The sequence below is a fragment of the Narcine bancroftii genome, chromosome 3 (assembly GCF_036971445.1).
Source record: "Narcine bancroftii isolate sNarBan1 chromosome 3, sNarBan1.hap1, whole genome shotgun sequence".
Lineage (NCBI taxonomy): Eukaryota > Metazoa > Chordata > Chondrichthyes > Torpediniformes > Narcinidae > Narcine > Narcine bancroftii.
This window is the reverse complement of record NC_091471.1, coordinates 234477960-234488423: the sequence shown is the minus strand read 5'-3', so window position 1 is coordinate 234488423 and position 10464 is coordinate 234477960. Positions and strand designations below refer to the sequence as shown.

Here is a 10464-nt window from a genome sequence, read left to right as displayed (position 1 = left end):
ATCACAAAAATAGGTTACATCTAAGCAGAAAGTGTACAGAAAGGAAAGGGAGGGACCGGGCAGAGGGGGGATAGGGAGAGAGAGAGGGATGGTGGTTCAAGAGGGAGGGATAGAGAGAAAAGAGGGAGAGAGGGGCAGAATGTGCGAGAGAGGGTGCAAATGAGGGGTGGGGAAGGGAGAAATGGAGAGAGTGGATGAGAGAGGAGAGAGGGAGGGAAAGAGGGAAAGTAGGTGAGAGAGAGAGATGTGGGGTGGGAGGGATGACGATAGGTGCAGGAGGAAGCCATTTGGCCCTTTGAGATAGTCCTGCCATTCACTGTGATCATGGCTGATCATACACTTCTCCCTTATCGAACTCTTTCTCAAAAGCATCCGGAGTATTGGCCTCTACTGCCTTCCATGGCAGAGCATTCCGCAGGTCCCCCCGCGCTCTAGATGAAAAAGTTCTCCTTCAAAGGCCGAGCCCTTGTTCTTCAACTGTGGCTTCTGATGTCCTGCCTTGAGTGTGTCCAATCCCTTAATAATCTGACATGTTTCTATCCGATCCCCTCTCATCCTTCCACATGCCAGTGTCTACAAGCCCAGTCGCTCCAACCTTCCAACATAGGCCAGTCCTGCCATCCCGGGACTTAACCCTACGCTGCACCCCCTCAACAACAAGACGGTCCTTCCTCAAACTTGGAGACCAGAACTGCACACGCAATACTCCAGGTGGGGTCTCGCTAGAGCACTGTATAGGTCTCTGCCCCTGTACTCAACGGCCCTTGTTATAAAGGCCAACTCGCCGTTAGCTTTCTTCACTGCCTGCTGTACCTGCACACTTCCTTTCAGGGGAGGGGGTGGGAGAAAAAAATGGGGGGTGGGAGGGAGAGGAGGAGAGACCAATGTGTGTGCAAGAGGGAGAAAGGGGAGGGGACTAGGTGGGGAGAGGTAGGGGAACAGGGAGTGGGGGAGAATGGCAGGGATGAGAGAGGATGGAGGAGAGATGGAGGGGGACAGAGAGGGAGGGTTAGGGGCAGGGAAAGATGAAAGAGGTAGGGGGACAAAGTGCGAGGGAGGGTTGGGATGCAAGAGGGGGGAGGAAGGGGATAGTGAGAGGGGAGAGACAGAGGGGCAGAGAGAGAGAGAGGGAAGGAAGGAAGGAAAGGGAGAGAGAGAGAAGGGGAGAGGTATAGAGAGAGAGTGAAAGAGAGGGAGATGGAGGGAGAGAAGGGGTAGGGAGAGGGAGAGTGTGTGTGTAAGAGAGATGAGATAGAGATAGAAAGAAGGAGAAGAGGGAGAGAGAGGAGAAAGGAGAGAGAGAAAGAGAGAGGCAGCAGTGGGGGCAGGAGGAATGAGATTCGGAGAGATCTCCAATAACCATCCCAACTCCATTCACACCCAAGATGATAAGAGATCTCCAGCCCTCCTGAAAACGCCTCCAGCCCACGTCAGCGGAAAGTTCTCTGTCACCACTCCAGAGAGATTATCCCTTACCCCAGCAGTAAACTTGATTCCAATCCTACAAGGTCACGAGATACAGGAGCAGAAGTAAGCCATTCGGCCCGTCAGGTCTGTCCTGCAATTCCATCACGGGCTGATCCGTTCTCCCGCTCAACCTCACTCCCTTGCCTTTCTCCCCACAGTCCAGCTGTTCAGATACCTGTCAATCTCTGCCTTAAACAGCTGCCTGCAGTAGCAAATTCCCCATGTTCACTGCTCTCTGGCTGATGAAATTCCTCCGCGTCTCCATTTTAGATTTAATTTGAGACGAACAGTGCAGTTACGGGCCAATCCGGCCCCCAATTTACACCCCATTAACCTACACCCCCCGGTACATTTTGAACAGTGGGAGGTGACCGGACCTTCCCCCCGTGGAAAACCCACACAGACACGGGGAGAACGTACAAACTCCTTCAGGGAGCACGGAGATCTGAACCCCGGTCCCGATCGCTGGCGCTGTGAAAGCATCACGCTAACCACTACACCCAAGAGTCGTCAATCGTTCCTCACATACCAATCCCTTCAATCCGGGAATTGGGCCTTTACGAAGGCCTCAGGCCCAAAACGTTGGATATGTGTCTTTATCTCTGTCGCTGTTTGACCTGCTGCCCTTCCCCAGCGCTGCCTTCTGACTTCAACCAGACTTGCGTGTTTTTACATCACTGAACCCTCCCCAACGCCAGCCAGCACTTTCTTCAATGAGGAGCCCAAACACTGTGGCCACAAACCCCCAAACCTAACCCTGACCATCACCGAAACCTACACCCTCATTCCCAAATCCTGAACCCTAAACCTTACCCCATGATCTGTGAAGCAGAATCAGGATTTATTGTCAAGAACAAGTCACGAAATTCGGAGTTTTGTGGCAGAATCACAGGGCAAACATTCATATTATAACCAATTTGACAATGTTACTATAAAAATAACAGTCCACGAAAAGTCAGGCCTTGTCTTTGGTTCATGGTCCATTCCAGAATCTGGTGGCAATGGGGAAGAAGCTGTCCTTGTGCTCATCTTCAGGCCCCTGGACCTTTTTCCCCAAGGGTAGCAGAATGAAGAGGGCCTGGCCTGGGGGGTGGGGGGGGGTGTTCTTTGAGGATAGAGGCTGCTTTTTGAAGACCCCACCTCATGTCGATGTCCTCAATGGAGGGGTCTGGTACCCGTGATGTCGCAGGCAGAGTGAACAACCCTCTGGAATTTATTCTTGTCCTGAGTTGGCGCTTCTGTACCAGGCAGTGATGGAACCAGCCGTATGCTCTCCGCAGTTCACCTGTAGAGGTTTACAGGAGTTTTCGGTGACAGACCAAACCTCCTCAGACACCTCATAAAGTCTAGCCACTGGCAAGCCTGCTCCGTGATGGTATCGACATGGAGGCTCCAGGACTGATCCTCGGAGATGATGACCCTCAGGAATTTGACATTTTTGAGCCTCTCCACTACTGAGCCCTCGACAGACACTGGGTCGTGTTCCCCCTACTCCCTCCTGACGTCCACCATCTGCTCCTCAGTTTTGCTGATGTTGAGAGGAAGGTTGTTGTCATGACCCCATTCAACGAGCTGATCCACCTCCCTCCTGTACCCTTCCTCATGAATAGAGCATCCAATTATTTTTCCCCCAGAGTTGGGCATGCATCATATTGGATGACCACTGAGTCTGCGTGGGAGGGGCAGCGTCCTTCCAGCACGTCTGGCAATGAGAAGAACAAAAGCAACTCCTTGGGATTGTAGATTTAAATCAGCTGATCTGCTTGCTCCAAAGAAAAGGATCAGGAGGCAGATTAACATGAAGCACTAGAGACAAGATTCACCAGAATGATACCTGGGTTTCACCACCTAAATTATTGAGAACAAGTTAGGTCTTTATTCCTTGGAGTGTAGAAAAATGAGGGGGGAATTTAATGGAGGTTTTTTAAATATTGAGGGGGAATAGATAGAGTAGATGGGGATAGACTTTTTTCCATTGAGATACAAACTAGAGGACATGAGCTGAGAGTTGGGGGGAAATGTTTAGGTATAATGCTAGAGGGAGTTTTTTGACTTAGGGAGTGGGGGAACGAGCTTCCAGTGGAGGCAGGTACAATATTATCTTTTAAGGAAAAATAGCTATAGGGATCGAAGGCTGAGTGCAGGTCAGTGGGCCCAGGAGAGGGCAGGAGCCTCGGTATGGGCTGGAAGGGCCCGTTCCCATGCCGTGATTGTTACATGGTACAATCTACTTTTCCAGTGAGGAACATGACCGAAACACGTGAAATCAATGTCCCTCTTCAGTCTTCCATCCGTCACACTTGGACGAGAAATTAGAATAACATTTAGCTAATTGAACTGGGGAGAATTGAGCTCGATGGGCGACTTTAAATTGTAATAATGAATGATAAGCATGTAGAGAAGATGAATTCACCAATTTCACTATAGAATCCCATGCCACTTCAGAAAATTCTTTTTTTAAATATTTTAATTGATTTTCCAAACTTCAACAGTTATTACATCACCAATATTAATGATGACAGCATTAACTTTGATTACAGTTTACATTGATCAATTCTACACAAGGTTTCCTGTAGAGTTCAAAAGTTTTCCTTCCCCTTCCCTCCCCCCCCCCCGCTTACCCTCTCCACGTTTAACACTTAACCAACAACCATAACACACAACCCTCAACAAAGGTCTGAAACATATAGCGAGGTGCACAGGCTGTTTCCTTCCCCTTCATTTTTCCTGGTTGGGACAGGATAGACCCCTCCCCGCTGTCAGACAGGGAAGACGGGGGGGGGGGGGGGAGAAGGGGGGGAGGTGAGGCACGACGGCCCGATAAATTCTGATTCAAATCTAAAACCAACACTCAAAAATGTGAACCCTATCCCTCAGAATCTGAATCAGGATTTATTGTCCTGAAGGTTGGTGTTTTGCAGCAGTATATCATAGAGTAAACATTCATATTATAACCATCTCACAACATCACTTTAATAATAACAGTCCACGAACATTCAGGCAGTGCCTTTGGTTCATGGATCATTCCAGAATCTGGTGGCAGCGGGGAAGAAGCCGTCCCTACACTCGTCTTCTGGCACCTGGACCTTTTCTCCAATGGTAACAGAGTGAAGGGGGCCTGGCCTGGGGGGTGGGGGGTCTTTGAGGATAGAGGTTGCTTTTTGAAGACCCCACCTCACGTCGATGTCCTCAATGGAGTGAGGTCTGGTGCCCTTGATGTCGCAGACTGAGTGAACAACCCTCTGGAGTTTATTCTTGTCCTGAGAGTTGGCGCCTCCATACCAGGCAGTGATGCAACCAGCCAGAAAGCTCTCCACAGTCCACCTGTGGAGGTTTATGGGAGTTTTCGGGGACAGACCGAATCTCCTCAGACACCTCACAAAGTCTAACCACTAGCCAGCCTGCTCCATGAAGGCATCGACATGGAGGCTCCAGGACCGATCCTTGAAGATGATGACCCCCAGGAATTGATGTTCTTGAACTTCTCCACTGCCGAGCCCTCAATGGGGACTGAGGCATGTTCCCCAACTCTCTTCTGACGTCCACAATCATCTCCTTGGTTTTGCTGATGTTGAGAGGAAGGTTTTTGCTGTGACCACATTCAATAAGCTGACCCACCTCCCTACTGTACCCTTCCTCATTGCTGTTTGTGATACTCCCGACAACAAAGAGGTCATTGGCAAACTTGTAGATAGGATCGGAATGGTGCCTGGCTGCACAGTTGTGGGTGTATAATGAGTAGAGCAGTGGGGTAAGTATGTGTCCCCTTGGGGGGGCAGGGGGCGCCTGTGTTGATGATCAGTGAGGAGGAGACATTGTTTCCAACTCGTATTGACTGTGGTCTCCGATGAGGAAGTCAGGGATCCAGTTGCAGAGGGGATGACCTAAACCTAACTCAATACTAACCTTAACACTGACCCTAATATAAATTAAAATTTAAATTTAGAGAAACCACTTCATAAAAAGGCCATTTTGGACAATGCTTCAATGCTGCCCAATTTACACCCCATTAACCTATACCCTAGTACATTTCAGACGGTGGGAGAGAACCGAAGGCCATGAGAAAAATCCACACAGACTCAAGGAGAACGTAAAAACTCCTTACAGATAGCGCCGGACTCAATCCCCAGAACCGATCACTGCTGCTGTAATGAAGTTGAGCTAACCGCAAGGCCAATGGTGCTGACCCTAACCCAAATGAGCATCTCAGGAATCCTGGTGACCCCACCCGATTGGGTGGTTCTCAGACAGCCAAAGTACAGCCTCACTCAGTACTGGCCAAGTTGTTATGGGATCAGGCGATTGACAGGTGATACTCGCCATCCAGACAAGATAAGACTCCAGGCAAAGTCAATGGAAAGTTCTGCGTCGGCCCTTCTGGTGAGGGGGGGGTGGGGGGGGGGGGTGAAATCCTGCATCAGCAGCTCAGACTTCATGATTCATCAAAATCCCACCCTCCAAAGTAAAACTCATAAACTGAACTGAAAAAGTATAATGTCACCACACCCTAACCCCAACCCACACTCGAAACCCAACCCCACAACCTAAGCCCAACCACACACCCTAAACTCAAACCCACACCCTAAAACCAAACCCAGACCTTAAACCCAAAGCCAGACCCTAAACACAACCCCAAGCATTAAACAAAAACCAACACCCTAAACCCAACCCCACTCCATAAATCCAAAACCACACCCTAAACACAAAACTACAACCTAAACCCAAACCCACATCCTAACCCCAACCCACAACCTAAATGCAACCCCACACCCTAAAACCAAAATGAGACACTAAACACAATGCCACACCCTAAACACAACCCCAAACCCTAAACACAAACCCACACCCTAAACCCAAAACCACTCCCAAAACGCAACCCACACCCTAAACCCAACATCACATCCTAAACGCAAATCTGCACCCTAAATGCAAACACACATGCTAAACCCATACCTAGACGCTAAACCCAAACCCACACCAACATCCAACCACACACCCAACCCCACACCCTAAACACAAATCCACATCCAAAACCCAACCCCAAAACGTAAACCCAACCCCACACCCTAAATCAAATCCCACACCCTAAGCCCAACCCCACAAACTAAACTCAACACCACACCCTAAAACCAAACCAAGACCCTAAACCCAAACCCCACACCCCAAACCCAAACCCTCACCCTAAATGCAAATCCACACCCTAAACCCAATCAAACATCCAAAACTCAAATCCTCACCCTAAACCCAATGCCTCAACCTAAACCCAAACACACACCTTAAAACCAAACCCACACCCTTAACCCAAACCCACACCCTGATCCCAAACCCAAACCCTAAACACAACCCCAAACACTGAAACCAACCCCACACACTAAACCCATCAACACACCCTAAACCCAAACCCGAAATGAAAAGACAAACTAAACCCAAACCAAAACCCTAAAAGTAAATCCATACCCTAAACCCAAACCCCCATCCCTAAACCAAAACCCACACCCTAAAAACAAACCCACACGATAAACCCAAAACAACACCCTAAACCCAAACCCACACCCTAAACGCAAATCCACACCATAAACCCAAACCAACACCCAAAATGCAACCCACACCCTAAACACAACACCAACCCCTAAATGCAAATCCACACCCAAAACAAACACACACCCTAAACCCATACCCAGACGCTAAACCCAAACCCACACCAACATCCAACCACACACCTAACCACAAACCCTAAACCCAAACCCACACTTTAATCTCAAATTCCACACCCAAAATCCAAACCCCACACCCTAAATGCAAATCCACACCCAAAACCCAACCTCAAACCCTAAACCCAACCCCACATCCTAAATCCAATCCCACAGCCTTAACCAAACCCCAAACACAAAATCCAAATCCACACCATAAACCCAACCACACACCCAAAACCCAACCCCACACACTAAATGCAAATCCACACCTTAAACCCAAATCTTCACCCTAAACCCAACACCTCAACCTAAACCAAAACACACACCCAAAATCCAATCCCACAACCTAAACCCAAACCCAGACCCTAAATCAAACCCTGCACTCTAAACACAAACCCACACCCTAAACCCAAACCCTAAATCAAACCCTGCACTCTAAACACAAACCCACACCCTAAACCCAAACCCAGACCCTAAATCAAACCCTGCACTCTAAACACAAACCCACACACTAAACCCAAACCCAGACCCTAAATCAAACCCTGCACTCTAAACACAAACCCACACCCTAAACCCTACCCCACACCTAACCCTAAACCCAACCTCACACATATCCTAAACCCAACCTCACACATAACCTAAACCCAACCTCACACATAACCCTAAACCCAACCTCACACCTAACCCTAAACCCTCCTCCTCAACCCTAACCCAATTCTAAACACTACCCAAAAATACTATGCCCTAATTCTAAACCCCCATCATAAATCTTGAACCACTTGCAAATCCTAAACCTTGACCCTGACCCTCCACCAATCTCCCAATAGCCTTACCCCCATCCCCCTTGTCAGCCCCCTACCCAATTGTCCAATAGACCCATATTTACAGAGTTTTAGGATCCTCTTTTCAGAAAGGATGTGCTGACATTGGAGAGGGTTGTGACGAGGTTCACCAGGACGATTCCGGGAAGGAATGCTCCATATGAGGAGCATTTGATGGCTCTTGGCCTGTGTTTGCTGGAATTTAGGAGAATGAGGGGGAATCTCGTTGACACATTTTGAACGTTAAAAAGTGTGGACGTAGTTGATGTGGAAAGGTTGTTTCCCACGGTGGGAGAGTCTGGGTCAAGAGGGCACAACTTTAGGATTAAAGGGCATCCAGTGAGAATGGAGACATGGAGGAATTTCTTCAGCAGGTGGTTGGGGAATCTATTGCCATGAATGATTGTGGAGGCCAGGCCATGGGTGGGTTTAAGGTGGATTCTTGAGTAGCCAGGGCATGAAAGGGTGTGGGGAGAAGGCTGAGCAGTAGAGCCAAGTTGGGGAATGGTTTGAATAGCAGGGCAGATTCGATGGGCTGAATGGTCCAGTCCTCCAATGATCGATGACCAAATAGGTCAGAGGGAGGAGGGGCCGTCTGGCCCGAGGTAAGGGTGACAGGAGCCCAGGCCACAGCTGTGGCCGGGAGCCCTATAAATAGCGGCCACTCGAATAGACAGGCACCTCCTGAGCAGCAAGCAGGCAGAGACGGTGAGCACTGCACCCCAGTATATGGGGGGGAGAGGGAGGAAGGGGAGAGAGGGAAGGAGGAGGAGAGGGGAGGGAAGTAGGGGAGGGAATGGGTGATAGAGGGAGGAGCTGGGGAGGGAGGGAGAAGGGTAGGGGAAGGTGAGGAAGGGGACGGACGGAGAGGGATGGAGAGGGACGAGGAGGGGGAGAGGAGGTGGGGGTGTGGGTGAGAGGGAGTGAGAGAGGGGATGGGGACAGGAGGGAGAGTGAAGGGAGGTAACTGCTCTCCTGAACCGTTAATCTCCAAATCTATGATTATACCCTAACAGTTCCTGAAATGAGCCCAAAACATTAAACCCTGACCTCAGATTCTCAGCCCAAACCCCAACCCTGAGTCTAAACAGAAATTCCACACACATAGAACTCATCCTAAAATCTTCACCCCAAATCCAAAAATCAACCCAACCCCAAACATTACGTCCAAGAATGGAGTGATGAGAGAGAGAGAGAGAGAAATGGGGCAGAGAGAGAGATAGAGAGAAAGAAATGGGCCAGAGAAGAGATAGAGAGAGAGAGAAAAATTGGTCTGAAATCTGCCGTAATAGTGTTCGAAAATTGATTAATGCTAGATTGGCGATGATTAATTATAGTTTTATACATCAATTATATTTAACACCCGAAAAATTTTAAAAAATTGGTTTTAGTAAGTCAGATCTTTGTTTTCGTTGTGATCAGGTTTCTGGTACTTTTTTACATGCTGTTTGGTTGTGTGATCGGTTACAACAATTTTGTTGTAAAACTTATTCAATCTGTATTTAATAATCTATATAATCTTCATATTGTATTAGACCCTGATATATTTTTATTAGGGAATATGCAACCGTTGATTGATTTAGAATTCGATAATTATCAGATCTCTTTTATTTACTTAGCGCTGGCAGTGGCCAAGAAATGTATAGCGATTACTTGGAAGAATAGAAATGTATTGTCTTTAGATAGGTGGTATTCAGAGATGAAGTTTTGTTTGGTTATGGAAAGAATATCTTTTTCTATACAAGATAAGATGTATTTTCATGAGTTAAAGTTGACCCCATTTATTGATTATATATAATTTAAATAAGTTTGAATTAATCATTTTTTTTCTTAAAAAAAACTTATTTTTTATTATACATTTTTTTCTATATATATGTTTTCTTTTTTTTCTTTTTTTAAGTTTTTTTTTATTAGTTGTTTTTTTTTGTTTAAGTTCTTTTTGTTTTTGTTTTTTCATATATATTCATATATAATAAAAAAAATTTGGATTAATAATTAATACTTAATTAATTTTTTTTATATATATCGATCTTTTTTTAAGATATATATTTTTTATTTTTTATTTTTTTATTATACTAATAGTATTAATTATTCACTTTATTGTGGGGGTGGGGAGGGGGGTTAAGGGGTTAAAAATAGTTTTTTTTAGTCTTAGTTTTTAGTTGTTAGGGGGAGATGCTGAGATTGGTACTTAATTAACTATGTTACTTTGTACTTGTATTACTTTATTTTCTATTTTTTCTGTACGTGAATTACTTACTTTCTTCATATGTTAAAATTAATAAATAAAGTATCGAAAAAAAAGAGAGAGAAAAAAGGAGTACAGAAAGAGAGAATGCGAAAGGGACCACAAAGAGACAGAGAGAGAGAGGAGAGAGAGAGAGAGAGAGAGAGAGAGAGAGAGAGAGAGAGAGAGAGAGAGAGAGAGAGAGAGAGAGAGAGAGAAGTGAACGCGGCCAGAGAGGGAGAAAGTGAGCAGAGAA

General features: G+C 46.7%; 1 pseudogene; it reads left to right on the top strand.

Moving 5' to 3' along the window:
* The first annotated feature begins 8591 nt into the window (after nucleotides 1-8591).
* The window catches only part of LOC138756413 (nucleoside diphosphate kinase A-like), a 10149-nt pseudogene continuing 8276 nt past the window's right edge, over nucleotides 8592-10464 (top strand).